Source organism: Pinus tabuliformis, chromosome 4_2 (assembly GCF_031772625.1).
Source record: "Pinus tabuliformis cultivar Carrire ecotype Pingquan chromosome 4_2, CPIR1, whole genome shotgun sequence".
Classification (NCBI taxonomy): domain Eukaryota; kingdom Viridiplantae; phylum Streptophyta; class Pinopsida; order Pinales; family Pinaceae; genus Pinus; species Pinus tabuliformis.
This window is the reverse complement of record NC_142304.1, coordinates 1174478935-1174505678: the sequence shown is the minus strand read 5'-3', so window position 1 is coordinate 1174505678 and position 26744 is coordinate 1174478935.

The window sequence follows — 26744 nt, the reverse complement described above, 5'->3', positions numbered from 1 at the left end:
GTTATCTATCATCGCGACATTGCCACTTCTATCAGCATTTCCCGGGGGTCTCTTCCTTCGCAGGGAAGGTGCGAAACCCGATAAACAAGTTCAGTTGTGATGCGAATGGGTTTGCCAACCCATAATATTTCCTCATGAACAAAACAGAGCAACTACCTTATGACCAACATTGTGATAGGGGGCTAGAGAAAGTGAATAGACAAGAGACAGAGAAACCTGACCTTTTCCACCTTTCGCAACCACTCCTTTGGCTGTAGCATTGTCACCGTCCCTTCTACACTCTGCTCCATCAGCATGTTAGTCACCAAGTGGGGAAATTTGGCTATATCTACCAGGTCCCAGTCTTCGAATTTCATTGTCGTAATACGGCCAACCATCAAGCTTTCTACTGGGACTACTTTTGGAAGAGACGAGGTAATGAGTATAGTGTCGAATTCATCCAAATTTGCAGGTACCTTCGCCTTCCCCTTGCTGGGAGACACATACTTGGGTCGTCTTACTGGCTGGATGGGATCCTCTTCAGGGTTTACTTCTTCGACATATGTGGGAGAACCTTCTTCTTCCTAATCACTTTCAATTGTGACCGCTTTACCCTTTTCCTCCATTGTGAACTTGCTAAAGTGCAGGTGTCGTGGTGACCTCCTTACTGGTTCTGGATTCTGAGGGTCCTTCCTGGTCTTCAGGGTCTAGGGTGATTTAGGGAGCTCGGCTTCTTGCGGCGTGGATTTTTGCGGACTATCTGTGGTAGGGTTTTTTTCCTTGAGGATTGCTTCCCGGTAATGTTTTGGCAATGCCTGAAACCACAGACTTTCTTCTAGTTTCTTGCCACTCATCTTATGCTTGTCTCGGACCCAGAGCATCTTTCTTGTGGAATGGTAAAGCGCAATGGTGTGACCCTTACTATGATTTTATATGATTGAAAATTTAAAATCGACTGTTCGCCCTTGCTGTAGTTCATAAATGCGATTTTGGTAGTTACTCTTCTACCTGAACTGCCCACCGCTTGCTCCAATGTGCCTTAAATGGGCCATCATATCATGAACAGTACCTGCACTTTCCATATTTCCTTTGCAGCAGCGAATCCCCAAGGACGCAGGTGCTTTTTTTTATGGATGTTGTGGCCATGTCGTGTAGCTTCACAGCAACCTGTTTTATTGTCTCGTGCCCTCTTCCAACTGCATGGGGCGTTGGGACTGGGCTTCCTACGCATAGTCAGGTGGGTGAAACCTTCGTGTGGGTCTTCCATTTCCCGACTAGCCCGGGCTGCAAGAACCTTTTGTGTTTCCTCGATTCTTCTAACAGATTACAGTTTGTGCATCCTTGTCTTCCCGGGTGCGATTGCAACCATGCTAGAGGGGTGATATGGTATTTATTGCAGAAATATATAGATCTGAAAATACTTACTTATAACTTCACTGCAATTCCAGACTTTAGACGTACCCAGATCATCAGATATAAAGGATAAAATGTGTGTTAGCAATCAGATCTAGCTTATCCACTATCAGATCACATAATGATAAGTCATTATGATCTTGATCCATCATTAGATCTCATCCATCATCAAACACTTAGGTGCATACTTAGTCTAGATCAAGCAAAGCATTAGAAACCCATAACATGCATATTTTCTTTTGATATAACACTTCATAAGATATTTATTACTTGTCCTTTATCCCTTTGATCTTCTCCTCCTTATATATTTTTTTACCTTTCTCAATACCTCGAACCAAAACCACTTAGGACCCGTGCTATTCTTGGACGGGATCAAATAGTCGTTGCTCCACTCAATATTGTGGGCTAATACCATGGTATTGACCCTTGGTATTATTTCACCTTAATTTCCTTAATTTTTCATCCCATATGCTCTTTTTATTCTATGAAAGTGTGTGCATATGTATACGCTCTTTTTTTACAGTGAACCCACATGTATATGCCCTTTTTGTATAGTGGACCTGCATATACAACTTAACATACATGAAAATGTTCTTTTTCTTCAACTTCTTGATTCTGATCTATAGTCCTTTGTTCCTTCATCCTATTCTTTTGTACCATTACTGTGTTCCCTCTGAATAGACCTGTTATAATGTGATTTTCCATCATACATCACTTCTGAACTGATTTCTGTAAACTGCCCTGCAATTTGTCACACCTATAAACACAATTGTCATGCATTTTGTCTCATCCTATTTATACCTTTCTCAATTAGTCCATTCATCAAATATCTTTTTATTAAGGAAACTTCTTATCAAGGACAACATGCACTACCTCAATACCTTTGACCATTATTATATTCCATCATTCTGTCACCTCTGATCTGTTCTATAGATTCATCTCATTATGTTATGAAGCCAGCTCACAAAAGATAGAAAAGATAAATCAACGCCTTAGAATTTAGCCTCTTCGAGGGGGCAACCTCCTTTACATTACATAAATGAACAATTCTTGGATGATTCAAATGAAAAAACGTCCTTTCTATATATAGGAATCTAAGGAGTCACAATATAACCCAGTCGACCTAACAATAATAATATAAAGCCACAAAAATAACAATAGATGGATTCTATGGGGCACAATGATAACAATATGGGGACAATAGGGGCACAACAATATTAATAAGGGATACAACTACAATAGTAATGGGGTAATCACTAGTATTATAGGTGTTAACACCCAGGTTGTTCCCTATGACTCCCAAGGGAATACGACCGGGGTAACCACTAACCAGTCTTTGGATCACAGTTTCTAGCCAAACTGTAATCAGAGAGGGCTCTCTCTTTATGATTTGTCTCTGTTGTGATGGAGTTTTAGGCTAGCTATTATGCTCAGGTTTTGGTTTATGTTTTGGTTGAAGGATTTCTTTCAGGTCTTATGATGTAGTGTTTAGATAGTGAAATACCATTGGGCAATGGAGTCTGGATGTAGTGAAATGACTTGATATACAGGTCTGTTGTTGTTCAAACTGCAGGGCCTATTGTGTATTTTTAGACAAACAAATTTAAACTTGAATGGTGATGTATGTCAACCAATAGAAAGCAATTAAGAGTTTTCTATTAAGTCTGTGAGGTGAAAATGGACTCACTGCACAGGAGCAAAACTTGAATTCCTGTGACAAGGGCCACTGTGAAAGGTGTATTCTGAAAGTGCAGCAGTTAAGAATTACACTTTATATAGATTACAGCTGAAGAAAAAATTCATAAACAACACAGATTGAACTCAGGGTACTCAGTGAGTAAATCCTGAAAGTTATTCTTTTTCTTTGTTGCTTAGTATTGGAAATCAGACAACATATATGGATTTTAACAAAAACAACTAATTAACAGGGAGAGTTACAGAGACTTATTGTATGATGAAATACACAGGAATCCAGCAGTCATCAACAAGCATCAGAACGCATTCAACATTCCAGACATCCGAGAAATTCCATCGCTTTCTTTATTAGACTTCAGAAAGGATTACAGCATAAGAGTTTCTTTAGGAGAAATCAACAACAACCCTTTGCAAGCTCATGCGAAGGGGACTTTATAGCAATGCTTATACAAAATATCTCAGGTATTGAGTCATCTGAGAGAGAAAATATCTTCATACACGCGTACAGAAAGTAAGAAAAGAAGTTATTGCACTTTGAATGCAGCATAAATGCTCTTTATGTCTGTCAGAGGGTATTTTGACCTTTGGAGGTCATTGAGTCGGTTGAGCCGGCTGGCTTTAACGCTAATTGATGCGTCTTTATCTCTTGCTGCGCTGTATTATCTCGGCCCTGCCACCTGTAGTCTTCTATTTCTGCTTTGTTGGCCGATGCATCTGCCGAGTTGGCTCAACTTTAATCCATCATGCATGCTGATCTCGTTGAACTGTGTTTTGCATGACACCTGATACTCTTTATGAAACAAAATTGTTAAGTGGCTCCCTGTTTACAAAATCTTCTGTATGGCATTTGTCCACCATTCTTGTGTAGGGAGTTGATGCCTGAGAATAGCCTCCATTGTCTCCTCTGCCTCTGTGTACTTGAAGAAATTGGGAGCCACCCCAAACAGGTGATTAATCTCATTCATTAGAAAAAACAGATTCTCAACTCTGTTGTAAAGAGACTGTCCTGTGGCTGGCCCTGTCTCCTCTGAGGTGCTGGACTTATCATTGATCTGGCTGGTAGCAAATGTATTGACCCTTTTAGCATATTGGTCATGTGTGAATAATCTCCCTGTGCTGTTCAGTAAGCTGGGGAGTCCTCTGCTTTCCAACACTTGAAATTTTTCCAGAAACTTGTTCACCTCAGTCTGCATATCCTGGGTTCTTCTTTCCAATGTCTGCACATAGTTTCTCAGTGTGAGAACCCTTTTAACCATTTGGATGGTGTCCGTTCTGTTTGTAATTCCCATGGCAGCTAACTGGGAACTTGTTCTGTGATTAAGTACATTGATCATTCTGGTGGCCACTTCAGGCATACTGCCCAATTGAGCTCTTGATCTGTGAATCTCCCTCTGTGCTTTTGGAATGAGCTCAAGTTGCTCATGGATAGTTTCAATGTATGGCCATTGCTCATTGATAGATTTTCCAATGTTAGCCCATAGCACTATTTTCAATTCAACCACCACTTTATCTAGCTTGAGATCATTCTCTAGCTCTTTTATTTTGTTTTTTAGGGCTTTCACCTCCCTTTCTTTCTCTGCCACAGTTTGTTTGGATTTATCATACCTATCATTGATTTTAGCCAAAGAATCTTTGGCTGAATTGAGCTCCAACATCTGGGCTTCCAGGATTTGGATTTCGTTCTTCAACTTTTGCATATCTAGGCTTTGGGCCTGCTCTGTAGTTGTTGGCGCTGCTGAAGTAGATGTTGCTGTCTGTTCGGTCTGTTGGGGAGGAGGGGCAGTGATAGGAGCAGTTTCCTCCAGATTGATGACCTGAGGTGGAGGCTGAGAAGTCTGCCCTTCTTCTCTTTGTTTCAGAGATGCCTGTAATGCTGCCTTTACAGCCTCTGATTCTCCCAACTTCTCTTGTGCTTGGACCAGCTGTTTATAAATGGAGATTAATAAATCTATGGTGTCCTTCTCCTGCCTTTGTTGGGCTACCTCATCTGTCTGAGGATGCATGGTGGCAGGGAGTTTAATTTTCTTCCTCATGGCAGCCATGTCAGCATCCCTTAACTTTAAAATTTCCTGTATCCCTGAAATATCTTTGGGATCATGCCCAATTTCAATGATTATGTCTTCAAGGGACCTTATTCTGTTGTCCTTCGCCTGGGATGATGCCCTCTCCAATTCCAATTGAGAGGCTGTGGCATTAAGGCTGCTCTTTAGCTTATAATTTTCCAATGTTTCATCTGCTAAAGAGGCATACACCATTTCACCAGTCTGTTTATGCAGTTCAATCTTGTCCATTGGGTGTATGTCTTTGGCCATGACCTCCAAGTTGGTTCTGAGGTAATCTGAGGCAGATTGGGCTGTAGTGCAGTAGGCATGAAGTGGCTCATTATCATTTTGCCTTCACCTACATCAAAGGCAGACATAAGTCTCTGCTGATTAGAAGGAGCCATGTTTAGCAGATGATTGTACAGCTGTACTTTGATAGGCTCATTCCTCCTTTTGATGTCTATAAATTGCTGTTTGATGCCCACTTGTCCTTCCTTTTGTTGGCTGGAGGAACTGACCTCCACTCCCATAGTCCTGTCCTATTCCTGCTGAAAGGAACTTGCTGAAGCTTCTCTGCTGGGTGGGCCCATGCCCAATGCCTCTCTTATCGCTATGTCCTCCTCAGCAAAATCATTTAATCTTTGTCTCTTTTCTCCTTGGTTGATAGATGACGTGAGAGGAGTTTCTCTGTCCCTCTTCCTAAAAACAAATGTATCCTCCTTTTGAGGAGTTTGGAGGACCGAGGCATCAGTGGTGATTTCTGGCCTAGGAGGCACAGTGTTCTGAGCCTGTTGCTCTGTGGAAGTTGGAGTATTAATTACTCCCTCCTGCTGTAAGGGCTGCTGACTGTCATGTTGCCCTTCTTCTGTCTGCAGATCTTGTTGCTGTTGTTGCTCTGCCTGCTGCTGCCCTCCTTTATCTGCTTGCTCTTGGGTCACTGGAGGTGACTGCCCCTTCTCCTGATGTATCTGCTCTGTTTCCATTTGCTTTTCTTTGCCTCTGCTGGATATATTCTCAGTATCCTTGGTAGTTTGCTGCTTGGCAGTTGTGGAGGATTCAACTGCTCCCGTTTGTGTGCTTGGAAGTGTGAATACCTGTGAACAAAGCTCAAGGTCAGCCATCTTCTTTAGATTCCTTAATGCCCTGTTGTTTAGCTCTTCTTGTGACAAGGGCTCTTCTAAGGTCCCTCTCTTCCATTTCTCTTGATTTGCATACTTTTCAATGTGAGGGAGGCTATGGTGATCATAAGCAGACAACTTATATTTGAGCCTCCTTGTAGTTATGAAATGGTTAGGGTCATAAGGTACCCATATAAAACTGGTTTGCAGGCCAAAGGCCTCAAGCATTCTCTCTGATTCTCTCCATCCTTGCTCCCTCTCATTATAGATAAAATGGCCAAGTTGGTTTTTGACCTTCAATTGTGCTTTTTTCCCTTTTCCTGAAAAGTGAAGCACATCAACTCTGCCAAATTGCCTAAAGTATTCTAGGGCAAATAGCCTCATAGGCACATACTTGGGTAGTTTGAAAGGAGGAAGATCACACCCATATATCCTGATGACAGTGTGGTTTTGGTAGAAGTACCAATCCCCAATGCTATAAGCTTTCGACAGCTGAAGAATCCTTTGCATATCCTCAGTGAGTCTTGGTGGAGGTGAGCTCATCAGCATTGCCATGGCTGGATGGATGAACAGATCCATGAATTCACAGTATGTGTACGGAGACTCAGGTCTAATGTGGAAGACAGAAGACCAATAGACCACTGATCTAGGATTGCCTTGGGCATCCATTCTTTTGATTGAAAAGTGAAACTTCTCATGTTGATGGTATAAGATCAAATGGTAAATGTAGGAGGTGTATCTGAACATCCTGTCTCTCCTTAAATTCATCAATTGCTCATGAATCTTGTCTGATATGTAGGTGGCATAGTCATAGCAGATTGGTGACTTGCCAGGAGCAAACATAAGCATCATTATCAGCACAGTTGCATCAATAAACTCAATTGAACTATATCCCAGGATGGGAGAAATCATATCTGCCAGGTCTCTACCTAGTTCATTGAGATATACATGAAGAATTGGAGGGCCCATCATAATCTTAGTTTTGATGTATAATTGGTTGAATTTGACAATTTGAGCATCTGTGAGTTTATCCCCTTGTTTTATCAGATTTACCAGTGATAAAGGAACCAGCTTCTTCTGAGGGTTGAAGCAAAGCATGTCTCTGATAGCTTGAGGGGTAACATAGAAGAGTACTGCACCAGATGGATCAACAACAGCTCGCTGGGAAACATCATATTGTTCAGCACAAAGGTGGATCAGTTCAGGGAACTGGTTGACCTGAGGGAGCTTAAAAATAGGGAGGAAAGAGTCCCATAATCCCAGTATATCTGTCCCATTTTCATGCTTGGCTTTTAATTCATTCAATAGATGAAGGTGGAATTTGCTGCCCATAAGCTTCTCTTCTGCAATTTGGTAATCCATATCTGCCAAGGCTTGCCATTTCAAATTCTTTTGAGGGGCATTCAGGGGTTGAACATTTAGTACTACAGGAGGAGCTGATGGGTCCATGTTTTTTCTGGGATTGTGGGTAGAGTTGCTATGCAGAGCAACACAATCAGGTTTTCTTCGATGAAAGATGTGATTTGTAGAGGACAGAGAGTAAATGGGAAGGTTGCAGCAGTTGCAATACTGCTTTTGAACAGAATATAGCTGTAGCAGAACTGAGCAGAGTTTGCTTTGTGGTAAATGCGTTTCTTGCAGGTAGCTGTTTCACGATTGCGCGAACCAACGAGGATTTTCCACTAAATTTGCCCAATGTGGCCTCCTAAACGTGTAATGGTAGCACTGGTTTGGTATGAATGCTGGTACGGTGAGTTTTGATGGTGAAATTGGCGTTTTAAGGTCTGCTTAGAGGCTATACCCGGAATTCATGGAAAAATGGACTTGCAGAGTGAAAATGGAGAATACCTGGTGAATTTTGTCGGCTCAATCTTGCTAATGCGCGAGTGATGGACGCTCTGGCGGTCTCGAAATTTCCTCAGCAGGCTGGTGCAAGTTTTACACGTAAATTGCATGCAGAACGAATAGTACAACTTTTGCCAAAAATAGCAAAAACGCGAAATTTTCGGTCTAAATATGGATTTTGGCGATTTTGGCGCGTTTTTGTGCTGACGTCAGCATGACGTCACAGGTGGGGTCCGGGTCGGATGACGTCAGCATGACGTCATCAGGCCAGGTGGCGGGCTCTGATTGGTCCACGGGGTGGTGAAATGGCAGGATAGGTCAGCCAATGGTTGAGCGAGAGGCTGACGTGACGACATAAGTGGCAGTGACGTGGGGTGACGGGGATATGACGTGGTGATGACGTAGTGCAAATGGAATAGGGGAAAACCGGAAACCGGAGGCGGTTTCATATCGCACCGCTTACGGTACAGTGGCGGTAAGTGTCAGTTGTACCTCCGATGAGCCGTGGAGGGGACGCGTGGCTGTCGCATGACGTAGGCGATAATACGGCCGTCAGAAGATATCGCCCGGACAGAGGATCTGCTCCGATGCAGCGATGGCCGTCAGATCTGGGGGGCATGATCGGACGACTATCGGAGGGTTGATGTGATAGGGGGATAGGGCGGGTAACCAACGGTCGTCGGAAAGGATCCGATGCCGTGAGAGCCGTTGGATCTTCAATTCTTTAATCAGACGGTCGTCGGGAGGACGAAGGGATCGACAGGTAAGGGGAGGGGCGGGGATTATTTTAACAATTATTCTGGGGATCTGTGCCTAGGCGGAAAACTTTGGTATAGTGGGTTTCGCGAATTTTTTGTGGAAATGCATCCGCCCTTTGGACTTTAGGTAAAAGGGAAAAAGTGGGTTTTCTATGTTTTAGCCATTTGAAGCGGGTTAGGGTATAAACAAGGCTTTTTTAGGAGGTTTTATGTGTAAATGGGGATTTGAAAGTGAGAAAGGGATTTGTAAAGGGGAAAAGGGGTTTTGGCTTAGGCTTATCATAATGACCAGATGTCATCTGATCCCTTTAGAGAACATATGGCTATAATGCCAAGGGGGAGGGATATTTATACAAAATTTGGGGTTTATACACCATGGTGTTAATACTAGTAGGGGAAATGCAATATAGGGGATTTACATAGTAGAGTTAGAGTTAATATGGATGGGGGAAGTGAATGGAGGGAGAAAATACTAAGTTTATTTGAAACTCACTTAGTTTAGGGAGTAGATCAAAATGAAAAGATTTTTAGACAAGAAATGTGGCTTTTGAATGAACAAGAATCATCATGAAACCATGATCTTCCTCCCTGAATCTCAGCTTATAGAGGGATGTTAGCAATGAAAAGAAAGGGGGGAGGAGGGAGGTTAGTCATGCTCCTTGCTGTAATTTTGATGAATATGAACACCTTGTCACTTGATAGACTTTGCCTTGGTAATCACAGTTACCATATCTGCAATGGTAAAGATAACCTTTCTGCAACTCCAACTACTTACCCAACTACTTTCCTAGCATTTTTTATTTCTTCTTAGAGGGTGCACTTGGACTTGCAGACCCTTACTTGCCTTTTCTTTTCTTTGGCTTTTTCTTTGTTATTTCTATCTACTTCTACCCTTATCTCCTCCAAGGTCCCAGATTAAGCTGTTGGGAGCCTTTTCTTCTCTACCTGAACTACTTGTCTGCCAAGATTAAACAGTTTGGACAGACTCCTTTCTCTATTCTACAACTGTAAATTTAAACCATGGAATGATCCAGATTAAGCTGTTGAATCATCCATCAAAATTTGAAGCTCATACCAAGCTATAAGCATAGATTGGGTTCTCTTGGAAATATGTGATCTTTGAGTCATCAAAGCAGAACAAATTTGGACCTTCCATAGCCAATCATGAAATATGAAACCTATTGGTATAGGTATCTAACAGTGGCTCCACATGGGGATGGTGTTTCTTTTGAAAGACCAAGAACAGCAGGTCAGATTGCCTTGCTCCATGGCTGCCCATATCATCCTTGAAGTTTGCTGCTTTGAAGTGCCAAATTTTGTGCTTCCCTTCTTGGTAGACCTCTGATTCTATTTACCTTTTGCTGGTTAGTCAATAACTTGAAAAACTGCATTTTTACAATCTAAACAGAAAATAATATGTACATCTGCATATATACAAGGGAACCTCAGGTTGCCCTCATGGGAAATAGTCAAAATAGTGCTTCAGCATCCTGCCATTGACAGGACCTTCGTCCAAGTCAGCTTCAGTTAGACTTTTAAGGAAATAGGTATTGTTACCTTGCACTGCTTGGACAGCAAATGGTCCTCTCCATAAGGAATCAAATTTTCCATGTTTTCCTTTCTCTTCTCTTCTTGCATCCCACTTGAGGACTTTATCACCAATATTGAAATCTTCTGCTTTGGTTCTTCTGTCAAAGGCTTTCTTTAGTTTTTCTTGTAATACCTGAACTCTGCTGAAAACTTGATCTCTGGTTTGCTGCAGACATATGATTTGATTTATTCTTCTTTGCATATCATTTGGTTCAGCTTGGCTTTCTTGAAGAAGCTTCATGACAGGCACTCCTAGTGAAGAGGGGAACTTGGCCTCTAATCCATAAACCAACTCATATGGGCTGGTCCCAATTGATCTTTTGGTTGTTAGTCTATCTGCCCATAAGGCATTGACTAGTTTTTTGTGCCAGTTCTTTTTGTTCTCTTCAAGTACCTTCTTTATAATGTTTACAAGGCTTTTATTTGATGATTCAGCAAGGCCATTTCCTTGGGGATAGTATGCAGTAGAATGGCCCAAAGTAATATGAAATTTGTGACAGAAATTCACCATTTTCTTGGATCTGAAGGCAGCAGCATTGTCTGTAATAATTTTATCAGGGCAGCCAAATCTAGCCAGTATGTTGTTCTCCAAGAACTGAATGATTACTGAATCATTTGCTTGTCTGCACGGGGCAGCTTCAATCCACTTAGTGAAGTAGTCTGTGGCTGTTAAGATCCATCTATGTTGGCCTGAAGATGAGGGATGAATTTCCCCAATGAAGTCTAGGCCCCATTGTTGAAAAGGTCTCTCTGTTGCAATAGGCCTCAGGGGAAGTGGCAGCAGCTGTCTCTTTCCCTCAAAGACTTGACATTTATGACATGAGGTAGTGAATTTCTTGACATCAGAGAACATGGTGGGCCAGTAGTAACCAGCCCTTAGTATCTTATCCACAGTGGACTTCCAGTACAAGTGTCCACCACAGTCTCCTGCATGAAACTCTTGCATGATATTGTTAGTTTCATTTTCAATTAAACAGTGCAGCAATATACCTTCATGGTTTTTCCAAAGCAAATTGCCATCCATCACACAAAATATTGATGTTTTCATTTTTAAGAACCTACACTTAGTTTTGGACAGTCCTGGGGGAGCACACAGGTTTTGTAACACATAACAGATATCAGAGTACCAGGGGGATTGTTCAAAGGCTACATTGATCTTTGGAGTGGCCAGCTCGATTTCACTGTCCAGCTGATTGATGTCTAAGGCTTGAAAGTTTGTTTCTGTCATTAATTTGGCCAAGCCTTGCCCTTTTATTAGTTTTGTAGGTTTTATCTCAATGTCAAATTCCAAGATACTGGCAATCCATTTTCCTCTTCTGCCTTCTAAGTTTTCTTGGGTGAGAATGTCTTTGACAATAGGACTTGGCACATAAGCTTTCACATGGGAGTAAAGGATATAAATCCTAAAGTCTTTGATTGCTTTGACTAAGCTTGTTTTTCCATGATCTGATACTTTAAAGGTGCATCCCTAAGAGCTTTGCTAAAGAAAGCAATTGGCTTCTCATTTCCTTGGTCATCTTTTTGTAACAAAACAGCCGCAATAGTATGTTGGGAAGCAAAAGAGAAAATAATAAATTCTCTGTCAAACTGAGGGTTGGTTAAGACTGGGGTTTGGGTGAGGGCCAATTTTATACCTTCAAATGCTTGATTGGCCTCCACAGTCCACTTCACTTTTGAATCCTTTTTCAGCATGTTGTTTAGTAATCTGGTTAGCTCTGCTAAGTTTGGGATAAACCTTCTCAAGAAATTGATTTTTCCCAAGAATCCTTGTAATTCTTTGACATTCCTTGGATGAGGCATTTGCAGGATAGCTTGTATCCTATCTGGGTCAATTCTAATGCCATCTTTTGAGATGATGTGTCCCAAGAGCTTGCCTTCTTCTAATCCAAAGAGTGATTTCTTAGGGTTCAAGGAGATTCCATATTTTCTGCATTTTAGGAAGATCTGTCTTAGATGCTTGAGATGCTCTTGGTCGGATTTTGAAAAAGGTGTGAGATCATCTAAGTAAATGACTAAGAAGTCATGAATCTCTTTGGAAAAAGCAATGTCCATTGCTCTTTGAAATGTTGCCCCTGCATTCTTCAATCCAAAAGGCATCTTTACATATTTGAAAGTTCCCCACGGGGTTGTAAATGCTGTTTTGTCCTGATCATCAGGGTGAACTAAGATCTGGTTGAAACCTGAAAATCCATCCAGCAATGAGATCCTTGAGGCCCCCACCACCCTTTGAAGAATGTGATCCATTTTGGGTAAGGGGTAGTTGTCTTTAAGGGATACTTGGTTCAAATTCCTTAGGTCCACACACAGCCTAATCTCACCTGTCTTCTTTCTTGTAGGGACTAAGTTGGAAATCCATTCAGAAAATCTGATTGGTGCTATGATGCCTACTTTGAACATTTTATGTACCTCTTGTTCCATTGCTGGTAGAAGCATAGGATTGATTCTCCTCAGTTTTTGTTTGAAGGGCTTTTGATCAGGTTTGAGAGGGATGGTGTGTTGGATTACAGAGGTGTCATAGGACTTTAGGTCCTCATAGCTCCATGCAAAAACATCCTGGAATTCTTTGAAGAGGTCAATGTATTTTGGCTTTTGGTCAGGAGGTAAGGAAGCAGATAATTTAATTATCTTGGGCTTGTCAATTGTACCTATGTTGCACTCTTCAATGGCTGCATTCAGGGGCTGCATTTTTGGCTTCCTGGGAATATCATTTGAATCAAAGATGTCCTCTAGTGGGGTTAGGCCTGTTGGTAAAAAATTGTCCTTTAGCTCAATGATTTCAGTTTCAGCATTGGACACTCCCTCTTCCCAATCAACTTGTTGAATTTGCTGGATGTTTACTATATTGAAAATAGTTGGATTCAGCATTTGTTTAGCAGTCCTGGGTGATATTGGCTGAGCAGTCTGTTGAAACTGTATTTGTGATGGACTTGCTCCATCAAATATTTGTGATTGACTTGCTGTCTCAAGTATTTGTGATTGACTTGCTGTCTCAATGTCAATATTTAATCCTGCAAATTCTTGCTGCAGAGTTAAAAACTGGTTTATTTGCTTGTCATCTTCGAATACTTGCCAATCATTGATGTTGTTTGGTATTGAGGGTCTGTGTTTTGTTTCAGCCGTGAAGCAATGGTGGGGTTCAAAGGGCAACTTGCAGGTACTTGCAAAGGTGGCTAAACTATGAGCATGTAGATTTTGGGTTCTGGGAATTTTAGTAATTTGGAATTCAGAGAAAAAGTTTAGTACCTCAGCAACAGCAGACCTATAAGTCCTTAGTCTCTTGTCATTGGTGACAAAGTTTCCTTTCACTTGTTGGATAACTAAATCTGAATCTCCCATGATTGAAACCCTGGCAGCTTGTAAGAATTTTGCCAACTTGAGTCCTAATAAAAGAGCTTCATATTCTGCCATGTTATTAGTACATCTGAAATTCAATCTATAGGCTCTGCCTTCTGCATAACTATTTTCCTTATTGTGTACCCAAACTCCAGCTCCTGCCCCTAATTTGTTGACCGAGCCATCAAATTCAAGGAACCATAGAATTTCTTGTTGGGATGGAGATTTTATGATTTGTTCATGGGCTGGTAATGTAAGTAGCAGTTGTGATTTTTCATCTGGCTTGTCTTCTAGGACAGTTCCATTATTCAATTGGATGTTCTTGACAACTAAGGCAGCAGCACTATCAAATGTTTGTTTGACTGTTGTTTCATGAGTGATACTACTCTCCATTGCATCTCCCTCCTGTATGGATATCTTGGTTTCGACTTCACCTTTTAAGGGAGTAGTTGTATCGTTGAAGAGAATGTATGAGTCTATGTCTGAATGGACAGCATATATAGGAAAATTTTGAGGTTTTTCTTCACTGCTGACCATGTACTTCATTAGTGTTTCTCTGTATAGTCTTTTTGGTTGCCCAAACACAGAGATGGTGGCATATGACATGTCTAGTTGTAGGGAACCTTGGAGTTTGGCTCCCCATGATCTTGATAACAACATTCCATACTTAGGTGGGATATCAGCAACTACCACATCCATTAGGATTGTCTTGTTTGGGTATTGAACTAGAGACACACATAAGTCTTTTATGAGACCTAAACACTTGACTTGGCTGGAGTCAAAGGAAAACAGATCCTTGATCCTTGTATGGTCTTGTTATGTCTAAATTCAATCTTTCCATGACTGCTTTTGGCATAAGATTGTGAGAGGCACCTGAGTCGAACATTGCATTATGTAGTACTTTGTCATGAATATGTAAACTGACATAGAAAGGCAGCACCCCTGTGACTACTGTTTTTCCATCTACTTCTGGGCCAAAAAGGAGTTCTGGGGTGTCATCCAGTACATTGACATCATCTTTGTTGCTAGTGAGTTGTAGGGACCTTTTGATTTGCATTTTATAGCCATCATGCTTGGCTAATTCCGAGAGAGGAATAGCTATTTTTATTTTGCTAATTTCTGTTTCAAGATCAAAAGGTTTTTCAGACTGGGTTTTGGGGTTATAGGTGACAGTTCTCTCCTTGTTCATTACATCTTCTTCTTGATTTTTATTTTGTCTTTGGGATTTATCCTTGTTAGTCATCTCTTGAGGAGTAATATTTGAATTAGGATGAGAAGATGAAGTGTGCAGAGACTGCTGTCTTGAGGACAGTGGTTCAGTGATTTCTTCAACAATTACTTCTTTGGTAGGTAAGTTTAGTTGGTCACTAGGTTCTATGACTATAACTTTTTCAGGCTGCTGATTATCCTTTTTCTTTTCAGGCTGGTTGATATTCACAGTTCTGCTCCTCAGCTTGTATTGTTTATGGACTTCATAAACAGCAGTGTCATAGCCTTGTTTAAAGTCAAAGGATTCACCTGATTTAGTTTGGAACAGTTTTATTTCCTCATCCTCATGATCTTTTTGTGTTAGGAAAACTTGACTTTCACCATCCAGCCCTATTAAATTAATCTCAGGATCTTCGTTGGGCTCTGCTGAATTGGAAGTTTCTGCATAATTTTCTTGAAATGGAGGTCTGATTTCAGGATCAGCATTGGCCCTGCCATTGTTTGTGTTTGGATTTCTCCTAAAATTTGGATTCCTAGGAGGATTGTTTTGTGGTGCTTCCCATGATGCTTTTCTTTCAACTGATTCCACCCTGTCACCCAATCTTTTCATGCTGTTGAGTATGGCATCAAGCTTTTGATCAAAGGCTGTGGGTTCTTCTTTGTATATGCTTCTCTTTTCTAACCTTGCCCTGTTTCTTTTGGCAATCAAGTTTGCTTCTACTGTGACAGCAGCCTTTTGAGCGTCTTCAAGGGTTTCAGGTTCTCTCTCCCTCAACTGAAATGCTATGTCAGAATCAAATCCATCAGGGAATTTGTACAAGGCCAAATCAGGGGGGGGTCTCAAGTTTTGTGGTATTGCATTGTACACATTGTTGAATCTAGCACAATACTCCAAACAGTCTCTTGAGGACCTCTCTTGATTGTTTCATATTCACCAAGTATGTGCAGGGGATCTTTCTTCTTTTCCCATCTGGCAATAAAGGCCTGATAAAGCTCATCAGGGGTTGTGATAGTATTTGCAGCAATCGACCTGAACCAGGTTCTAACATCACCTGTCAGGCTTTGGACAAAAATTCTCATCCTCATACTGTCATCATCTATCTCATAGTTTTCAAAGTGATCTTGCATCCTCTTAGCATGTTGAATAGCAGAGTAATGGCCAGTGGAGTCAAAATATGTGATTTTGGTTTGGTAATCCTGGGGCAGAGCTACAAGGTTAGCAGGTAGCTGCAAGGGTGCATACCTATTTGCCATATTAGGAGGGTTGAATGTGTTAATAGGTGCTGCTGGGATAATAGGAACGGTGGGAACTACAGGGGTAATAGGTGAGGCTGAACCTAAAGTGTGGTTCAAGGGGATATGTGCAGTGGATGAAGATGGGGGAGGGGAACCTTGAGATGTAGATGGTGAACTAGGAGAACTTGGGACAGACCTAAAGAGGACTTTAAGTGGAGTAGAAAGGTTGGGAAAATCTGCAACTGAGGTCAAAATAGCAGGCTGGTCCTGCTTTTGTTGCTTCCTGATGTTTCTTGGAATGGTATTCGGATTATCAACAATGATGGGTGGATTTGGGTCAGGATTAGCCCTAGTATGTCGAGGATTTTTCTTAGGAGCCAGTTTCTAACTGTTTTTCAGGACTTTTATAGGAAGTTTTATATATGCAAGGACTGGATGAAGATTTTGGAATGGCTATATATGTTTCAAAGCTAAGATGAAGATTCCCTAACTAGCTCTTCCCTAAAGCTGTCACTGTGGTACAGAAACAGTTCTAAGGCCTCTTGGCTGGTTTCAGGCTTGATGGTAGCTTTGGAAGATAGATAGTAATTGAAAAATCCTAAGAAGTCCCCAGCGGAGTCGCCATTTATGTTAACACCCAGGTTGTTCCCTATGACTCCCAAGGGAATACGGCCGGGGTAACCACTAACCAGTCTTTGGATCACAGTTTCTAGCCAAACTGTAATCAGAGAGGGCTCTCTCTTTATGATTTGTCTCTGTTGTGATGGAGTTTTAGGCTAGCTATTATGCTCAGGTTTTGGTTTATGTTTTGGTTGAAGGATTTCTTTCAGGTCTTATGATGTAGTGTTTAGATAGTGAAATACCATTGGGCAATGGAGTCTGGATGTAGTGAAATGAATTGATATACAGGTCTGTTGTTGTTCAAACTGCAGGGCCTATTGTGTATTTTTAGACAAACAAATTTAAACTTGAATGGTGATGTATGTCAACCAACAGAAAGCAATTAAGAGTTTTCTATTAAGTCTGTGAGGTGAAAATGGACTCACTGCACAGGAGCAAAACTTGAATTCCTGTGACAAGGGCCACTGTGAAAGGTGTATTCTGAAAGTGCAGCAGTTAAGAATTACACTTTATATAGATTACAGCTGAAGAAAACATTCATAAACAACACAGATTGAACTCAGGGTACTCAGTGAGTAAATCCTGAAAGTTATTCTTTTTCTTTGTTGCTTAGTATTGGAAATCAAACAACATATATGGATTTTAACAAAAACAACTAATTAACAGGGAGAGTTACAGAGACTTATTGTATGATGAAATACACAGGAATCCAGCAGTCATCAACAAGCATCAGAACGCATTCAACATTCCAGACATCCGAGAAATTCCATCGCTTTCTTTATTAGACTTCAGAAAGGATTACAGCATAAGAGTTTCTTTAGGAGAAATCAACAACAACCCTTTGCAAGCTCATGCGAAGGGGACTTTATAGCAATGCTTATACAAAATATCTCAGGTATTGAGTCATCTGAGAGAGAAAATATCTTCATACACGCGTACAGAAAGTAAGAAAAGAAGTTATTGCACTTTGAATGCAGCATAAATGCTCTTTATGTCTGTCAGAGGGTATTTTGACCTTTGGAGGTCATTGAGTCGGTTGAGCCGGCTGGCTTTAACGCTAATTGATGCGTCTTTATCTCTTGCTGCGCTGTATTATCTCGGCCCTGCCACCTGTAGTCTTCTATTTCTGCTTTGTTGGCCGATGCATCTGCCGAGTTGGCTCAACTTTAATCCATCATGCATGCTGATCTCGTTGAACTGTGTTCTGCATGACACCTGATACTCTTTATGAAACAAAATTGTTAAGTGGCTCCCTGTTTACAAAATCTTCTGTATGGCATTTGTCCACCATTCTTGTGTAGGGAGTTGATGCCTGAGAATAGCCTCCATTGTCTCCTCTGCCTCTGTGTACTTGAAGAAATTGGGAGCCACCCCAAACAGGTGATTAATCTCATTCATTAGAAAAAACAGATTCTCAACTCTGTTGTAAAGAGACTGTCCTGTGGCTGGCCCTGTCTCCTCTGAGGTGCTGGACTTATCATTGATCTGGCTGGTAGCAAATGTATTGACCCTTTTAGCATATTGGTCATGTGTGAATAATCTCCCTGTGCTGTTCAGTAAGCTGGGGAGTCCTCTGCTTTCCAACACTTGAAATTTTTCCAGAAATTTGTTCACCTCAGTCTGCATATCCTGGGTTCTTCTTTCCAATGTCTGCACATGGTTTCTCAGTGTGAGAACCCTTTTAACCATTTGGATGGTGTCCGTTCTGTTTGTAATTCCCATGGCAGCTAACTGGGAACTTGTTCTGTGATTAAGTACATTGATCATTCTGGTGGCCACTTCAGGCATACTGCCCAATTGAGCTCTTGATCTGTGAATCTCCCTCTGTGCTTTTGGAATGAGCTCAAGTTGCTCATGGATAGTTTCAATGTATGGCCATTGCTCATTGATAGATTTTCCAATGTTAGCCCATAGCACTATTTTCAATTCAGCCACCACTTTATCTAGCTTGAGATCATTCTCTAGCTCTTTTATTTTGTTTTTTAGGGCTTTCACCTCCCTTTCTTTCTCTGCCACAGTTTGTTTGGATTTATCATATCTATCATTGATTTTAGCCAAAGAATCTTTGGCTGAATTGAGCTCCAACATCTGGGCTTCCAGGATTTGGATTTCGTTCTTCAACTTTTGCATATCTAGGCTTTGGGCCTGCTCTGTAGTTGTTGGCGCTGCTGAAGTAGATGTTGCTGTTTGTTCGGTCTGTTGGGGAGGAGGGGCAGTGATAGGAGCAGTTTCCTCCAGATTGATGACCTGAGGTGGAGGCTGAGAAGTCTGCCCTTCTTCTCTTTGTTTCAGAGATGCCTGTAATGCTGCCTTTGCAACCTCTGATTCTCCCAACTTCTCTTGTGCTTGGACCAGCTGTTTATAAATGGAGATTAATAAATCTGTGGTGTCCTTCTCCTGCCTTTGTTGGGCTACCTCATCTGTCTGAGGATGCATGGTGGCAGGGAGTTTAATTTTCTTCCTCATGGCAGCCATGTCAGCATCCCTTAACTTTAAAATTTCCTGTATCCCTGAAATATCTTTGGGATCATGCCCAATTTCAATGATTATGTCTTCAAGGGACCTTATTCTGTTGTCCTTCGCCTGGGATGATGCCCTCTCCAATTCCAATTGAGAGGCTGTGGCATTAAGGCTGCTCTTTAGCTTATAATTTTCCAATGTTTCATCTGCTAAAGAGGCATACACCATTTCACCAGTCTGTTTATGCAGTTCAATCTTGTCCATTGGGTGTATGTCTTTGGCCATGACCTCCAAGTTGGTTCTGAGGTAATCTGAGGCAGATTGGGGCTGTAGTGCAGTAGGCATGAAGTGGCTCATTATCATTTTGCCTTCACCTACATCAAAGGCAGACATAAGTCTCTGCTGATTAGAAGGAGCCATGTTTAGCAGATGATTGTACAGCTGTACTTTGATAGGCTCATTCCTCCTTTTGATGTCTATAAATTGCTGTTTGATGCCCACTTGTCCTTCCTTTTGTTGGCTGGAGGAACTGACCTCCACTCCCATAGTCCTGTCCTGTTCCTGCTGAAAGGAACTTGCTGAAGCTTCTCTGCTGGGTGGGCCCATGCCCAATGCCTCTCTTATCGCTATGTCCTCCTCAGCAAAATCATTTAATCTTTGTCTCTTTTCTCCTTGGTTGATAGATGACGTGAGAGGAGTTTCTCTGTCCCTCTTCCTAAAAACAAATGTATCCTCCTTTTGAGGAGTTTGGAGGACCGAGGCATCAGTGGTGATTTCTGGCCTAGGAGGCACAGTGTTCTGAGCCTGTTGCTCTGTGGAAGTTGGAGTATTAATTACTCCCTCCTGCTGTAAGGGCTGCTGACTGTCATGTTGCCCTTCTTCTGTCTGCAGATCTTGTTGCTGTTGTTGCTCTGCCTGCTGCTGCCCTCCTTTATCTGCTTGCTCTTGGGTCACTGGAGGTGACTGCCACTTCTCCTGATGTATCTGCTCTGTTTCCATTTGCTTTTCTTTGCCTCTGCTGGATATATTCTCAGTATCCTTGGTAGTTTGCTGCTTGGCAGTTGTGGAGGATTCAGCTGCTCCCGTTTGTGTGCTTGGAAGTGTGAATACCTGTGAACAAAGCTCAAGGTCAGCCATCTTCTTTAGATTCCTTAATGCCCTGTTGTTCAGCTCTTCTTGTGACAAGGGCTCTTCTAAGGTCCCTCTCTTCCATTTCTCTTGATTTGCATACTTTTCAATGTGAGGGAGGCTATGGTGATCATAAGCAGACAACTTATATTTGAGCCTCCTTGTAGTTATGAAATGGTTAGGGTCATAAGGTACCCATATAAAACTGGTTTGCAGGCCAAAGGCCTCAAGCATTCTCTCTGCTTCTCTCCATCCTTGCTCCCTCTCATTATAGATAAAATGGCCAAGTTGGTTTTTGACCTTCAATTGTGCTTTTTTCCCTTTTCCTGAAAAGTGAAGCACATCAACTCTGCCAAATTGCCTAAAGTATTCTAGGGAAAATAACCTCATAGGCACATACTTGGGTAGTTTGAAAGGAGGAAGATCACACCCATATATCCTGATGACAGTGTGGTTTTGGTAGAAGTACCAATCCCCAATGCTATAAGCTTTCGACAGCTGAAGAATCCTTTGCATATCCTCAGTGAGTCTTGGTGGAGGTGAGCTCATCAGCATTGCCATGGCTGGATGGATGAACAGATCCATGAATTCACAGTATGTGTACGGAGACTCAGGTCTAATGTGGAAGACAGAAGACCAATAGACCACTGATCTAGGATTGCCTTGGGCATCCATTCTTTTGATTGAAAAGTGAAACTTCTCATGTTGATGGTATAAGATCAAATGGTAAATGTAGGAGGTGTATCTGAACATCCTGTCTCTCCTTAAATTCATCAATTGCTCATGAATCTTGTCTGATATGTAGGTGGCATAGTCATAGCAGATTGGTGACTTTCCAGGAGCAAACATAAGCATCATTATCAGCACAGTTGCATCAATAAACTCAATTGAACTATATCCCAGGATGGGAGAAATCATATCTGCCAGGTCTCTACCTAGTTCATTGAGATATACATGAAGAATTGGAGGGCCCATCATAATCTTAGTTTCGATGTATAATTGGTTGAATTTGACAATTTGAGCATCTGTGAGTTTATCCCCTTGTTTTATCAGATTTACCAGTGATAAAGGAACCAACTTCTTCTGAGGGTTGAAGCAAAGCATGTCTCTGATAGCTTGAGGGGTAACATAGAAGAGTACTGCACCAGATGGATCAACAACAGCTCGCTGGGAAACATCATATTGTTCAGCACAAAGGTGGATCAGTTCAGGGAACTGGTTGACCTGAGGGAGCTTAAAAATAGGGAGGAAAGAGTCCCATAAGCCCAGTATATCTGTCCCATTTTCATGCTTGGCTTTTAATTCATTCAATAGATGAAGGTGGAATTTGCTGCCCATAAGCTTCTCTTCTGCAATTTGGTAATCCATATCTGCCAAGGCTTGCCATTTCAAATTCTTTTGAGGGGCATTCAGGGGTTGAACATTTAGTACTACAGGAGGAGCTGATGGGTCCATGGTTTTTCTGGGATTGTGGGTAGAGTTGCTATGCAGAGCAACACAATCAGGTTTTCTTCGATGAAAGATGTGATTTGTAGAGGACAGAGAGTGAATGGGAAGGTTGCAGCAGTTGCAATACTGCTTTTGAACAGAATATAGCTGTAGCAGAACTGAGCAGAGTTTGCTTTGTGGTAAATGCGTTTCTTGCAGGTAGCTGTTTCACGATTGCGCGAACCAACGAGGATTTTCCACTAAATTTGCCCAATGTGGCCTCCTAAACGTGTAATGGTAGCACTGGTTTGGTATGAATGCTGGTACGGTGAGTTTTGATGGTGAAATTGTCGTTTTAAGGTCTGCTCAGAGGCTATACCCGGAATTCATGGAAAAATGGACTTGCAGAGTGAAAATGGAGAATACCTGGTGAATTTTGTCGGCTCAATCTTGCTAATGCGCGAGTGATGGACGCTCTGGCGGTCTCGAAATTTCCTCAGCAGGCTGGTGCAAGTTTTACACGTAAATTGCATGCAGAACGAATAGTACAGCTTTTGCCAAAAATAGCAAAAACGCGAAATTTTCGGTCTAAATATGGATTTTGGCGATTTTGGCGCGTTTTTGTGCTGACGTCAGCATGACGTCACAGGTGGGGTCCGGGTCGGATGACGTCAGCATGACGTCATCAGGCCAGGTGGCGGGCTCTGATTGGTCCACGGGGGTGGTGAAATGGCAGGATAGGTCAGCCAATGGTTGAGCGGGAGGCTGACGTGACGGCATAAGTGGCAGTGACGTGGGGTGACGGGGATATGACGTGGTGATGACGTAGTGCAAATGGAATAGGGGAAAACCGAAAACCGGAGGCGGTTTCATATTGCACCGCTTACGGTACGGTGGCGGTAAGTGTCAGTTGTACCTCCGATGAGCCGTGGAGGGGACGCGTGGCTGTCGCATGACGTAGGCGATAATACGGCCGTCGGAAGATATCGCCCGGACAGAGGATCTGCTCCGATGCAGCGATGGCCGTCAGATCTGGGGGGCATGATCGGACGGCTATCGGAGGGTTGATGTGATAGGGGGATAGGGCAGGTAACCAACGGTCGTCGGAAAGGATCCGATGCCGTGAGAGCCATTGGATCTTCAATTCTTTAATCAGACGGTCGTCGAGAGGACGAAGGGATCGACAGGTAAGGGGAGGGGCGGGTATTATTTTAACAATTATTCTGGGGATCTGTGCCTAGGCGGAAAACTTTGGTATAGTGGGTTTCGCGAATTTTTTGTGGAAATGCATCCGCCCTTTGGACTTTAGGTAAAAGGGAAAAAGTGGGTTTTCTATGTTTTAGCCATTTGAAGCGGGTTAGGGTATAAACAAGGCTTTTTTAGGAGGTTTTATGTGTAAATGGGGATTTGAAAGTGAGAAAGGGATTTGTAAAGGGGAAAAGGGGTTTTGGCTTAGGCTTATCATAATGACCAGATGTCATCTGATCCCTTTAGAGAACATATGGCTATAATGCCAAGGGGGAGGGATATTTATACAAAATTTGGGGTTTATACACCATGGTGTTAATACTAGTAGGGGAAAGGCAATATAGGGGATTTACATAGTAGAGTTAGAGTTAATATGGATGGGGGAAGTGAATGGAGGGAGAAAATACTAAGTTTATTTGAAACTCACTTAGTTTAGGGAGTAGATCAAAATGAAAAGATTTTTAGACAAGAAATGTGGCTTTTGAATGAACAAGAATCATCATGAAACCATGATCTTCCTCCCTGAATCTCAGCTTATAGAGGGATGTTAGCAATGAAAAGAAAGGGGGGAGGAGGGAGGTTAGTCATGCTCCTTGCTGTAATTTTGATGAATATGAACACCTTGTCACTTGATAGACTTTGCCTTGGTAATCACAGTTACCATATCTGCAATGGTAAAGATAACCTTTCTGCAACTCCAACTACTTACCCAACTACTTTCCTAGCATTTTTTATTTCTTCTTAGAGGGTGCACTTGGACTTGCAGACCCTTACTTGCCTTTTCTTTTCTTTGGCTTTTTCTTTGTTATTTCTATCTACTTCTACCCTTATCTCCTCCAAGGTCCCAGATTAAGCTGTTGGGAGCCTTTTCTTCTCTACCTGAACTACTTGTCTGCCAAGATTAAACAGTTTGGACAGACTCCTTTCTCTATTCTATAACTGTAAATTTAAACCATGGAATGATCCAGATTAAGCTGTTGAATCATCCATCAAAATTTGAAGCTCATACCAAGCTATAAGCATAGATTGGGTTCTCTTGGAAATATGTGATCTTTGAGTCATCAAAGCAGAACAAATTTGGACCTTCCATAGCCAATCATGAAATATGAAACCTATTGGTATAGGTATCTAACAATAGGGACCTAACATGCCCCTGTCCTTCAAAAAAGTGTTGTCCTCAACGCTTGAGTAGTTCTGGATGCTTCTGTATAAAATTCTCATCCTCCCATGTGGGATCTTCAGTGGATAAGTTCTTCCATTTGATGAGATACTCCAATATTGATCGATTTTGTAGTTGTCAAGTTCTTGTTTCTGTGACTGCTTCCAGTTCCAATATAATTTTTCCTTCCTCGTCAAGTTCTGGCAATATTGTTTGAACTGGGAGCTTGTCGCCTATAACCTTCTTTAAACATGAAACGTGGAAAACTGGGTGCAATCGAGAAGCTACAGGAAGCTCCAATTTGTATGCCATAGTACCAATCTTTTGCAACACCTTGTATGGACCATAATACTTTGGTGATAATTTATTATCCTTCTTAGCTTGCTTGAGGGACATTTGTTTATATGGTTGTAACCGTAGGAATACCCAATCACCTACATCAAAACTTCTTTCGCCGCGATGTTGATCTGCCTGTTGTTTCATTCTATTATGTGCCAACACGAGGTTATCCTTTAAGAGTTGGAGGACTTGTTGTTGATGTTCGATGTGATGTTCCACTGCTTGAACCTTAGAATTTTCTCTTAAATATGATGTGATGGATGGTGGCTGATATCCATAAAGTGCCATAAATGGGGTCATTTTTGTTGCTGTATGGAAGGAAGTGTTATACCACCATTCAGCCAGAGGCAACCATTTGACCCATTGTGTCTGTTTATCATATACAAAGAAACGAAGATATCCTTCCAAACATTTGTTTACTATCTCAGTTTACCCATCAGATTGAGGATGATAAGATGAGCTATGAGCTAACTGAGTACCAAGACAAGAAAATAATTATGTCCGAAAATTTCCAGTGAAAATGGGATCTCTGTCACTTACAATAATCTTTGGGTTTCCATGTAGCTTTTGAATTGTTTCCATAAACGCAATAGAAATTGTACTGGCTTTAAATGGATGTGATAATGCACAAAAGTGTGCATACTTGGTAAGTCTGTCAACTACCACCATGATGACACTCTTTCCCTCAGACTTGGTAAACCTATGGTAAAATCCATTGAAACCTCCTCCCAACATTGTCTTGGAATGGATAAAGGTTGTAATTGACCCGGGGTCTTAATTGTTTCAACTTTAGTTTGTTGGCAAACCAAATAGTCCGTCACAAACTTTTGAATATCCGATTTAAGGCCATCCCAAAAAAATTCCTTCTTAACCCTGTGGTAAGTTTTTAAAAATCCTGAGTGCCCTCCTAGGGGAGAAGTGTGCAATTCCATAAGAATCTTTTGTTTGAGTTGGGAATTCTTATAGAGGTATAAACGATCTTTGTACCATAACAAATCATTTTTCCAGCTAAATGTATCAGATGTACTAGAATCTTGTTGTAACTTTCGAATAAGTGCCCACACTTCTTCATCATTCTTCCATTCCTTCCTTGCTTCGTTTATCCAATCTGGTTGGATAATAGAAATGGCGCACAACAATGCTTCCACATCCTCATCCTTTCTTGAGAGTGCATCTGCCACCACATTTTGCTTCCCTTTTTTGGAGATGATTTCAAAGTCATAACCCAACATCTTTGTGACCCACTTTTGTTGCTCTTCAGAGGATAATCTTTGTTCTAAAAAGTATTTAAGGCTATCATGATCTGTTTTTACCTTGAAGTGTCTTCCCATTAGGTAGGGTTGCCATTTCTTAAGTGCATGTAGTATTGCAAACATTTCCTTCTCATAAATAGCTTTGTGTAAAAACTTTCCCTTGATTGGACGACTTTCAAAAGAAATGGGTCTTTCATCTTGCATTAAAACAACACCAATTCCATTTCCTGAAGCACACATTCCACAATAAAGGTTTTTGTGAAGTCTGGTGTAGCTAAGACCGGTGCTTGGCACATTGCCTCTTTAAGATGTTCGAAGGCCTATGTTGCTTCTAGAGTCCATGAAAATCCATCTTTCTTCAATAATGTTGTTAGAGGTGCTGCTATTCTCCCATAATTCTTAACAAACTTGCAATAATACCCTCTCAACCCGAGAAATCCTTGCAGATGCTTTATGGATGTGGGGATTTTCCATTCCTTAATGGCTTTAATTATGCTAGGGTCTACCTTAACTCCTTCATGAGATACAATATGACCCAGATATTCCACCTCTTGTACTCCAAAGAAACATTTGGATCTTTTTGCATATAATTTTTTCTCCTCCAATAGTTGTAGCACCCTGTCAACTTGTTCAACATGATCCTTCCAAGACTTGCTGTAGATTAGTATATCATCAAAAAATACTAACACAAATTTTCTAAGGAAGGGTTTGAAAATGGAATTCATAAAACCTTGAAATGTAGAAGGTGCATTGGTAAGGCCAAAAGGCATGACCACAAATTCATAATGACCCTCATGAGTTCTAAATGCTGTTTTCGGAATGTCTTCAGTCTTCATTTTGATTTGATGATATCCTGAACGAAGATCCAACTTGGTGAAGTAAATTGATCC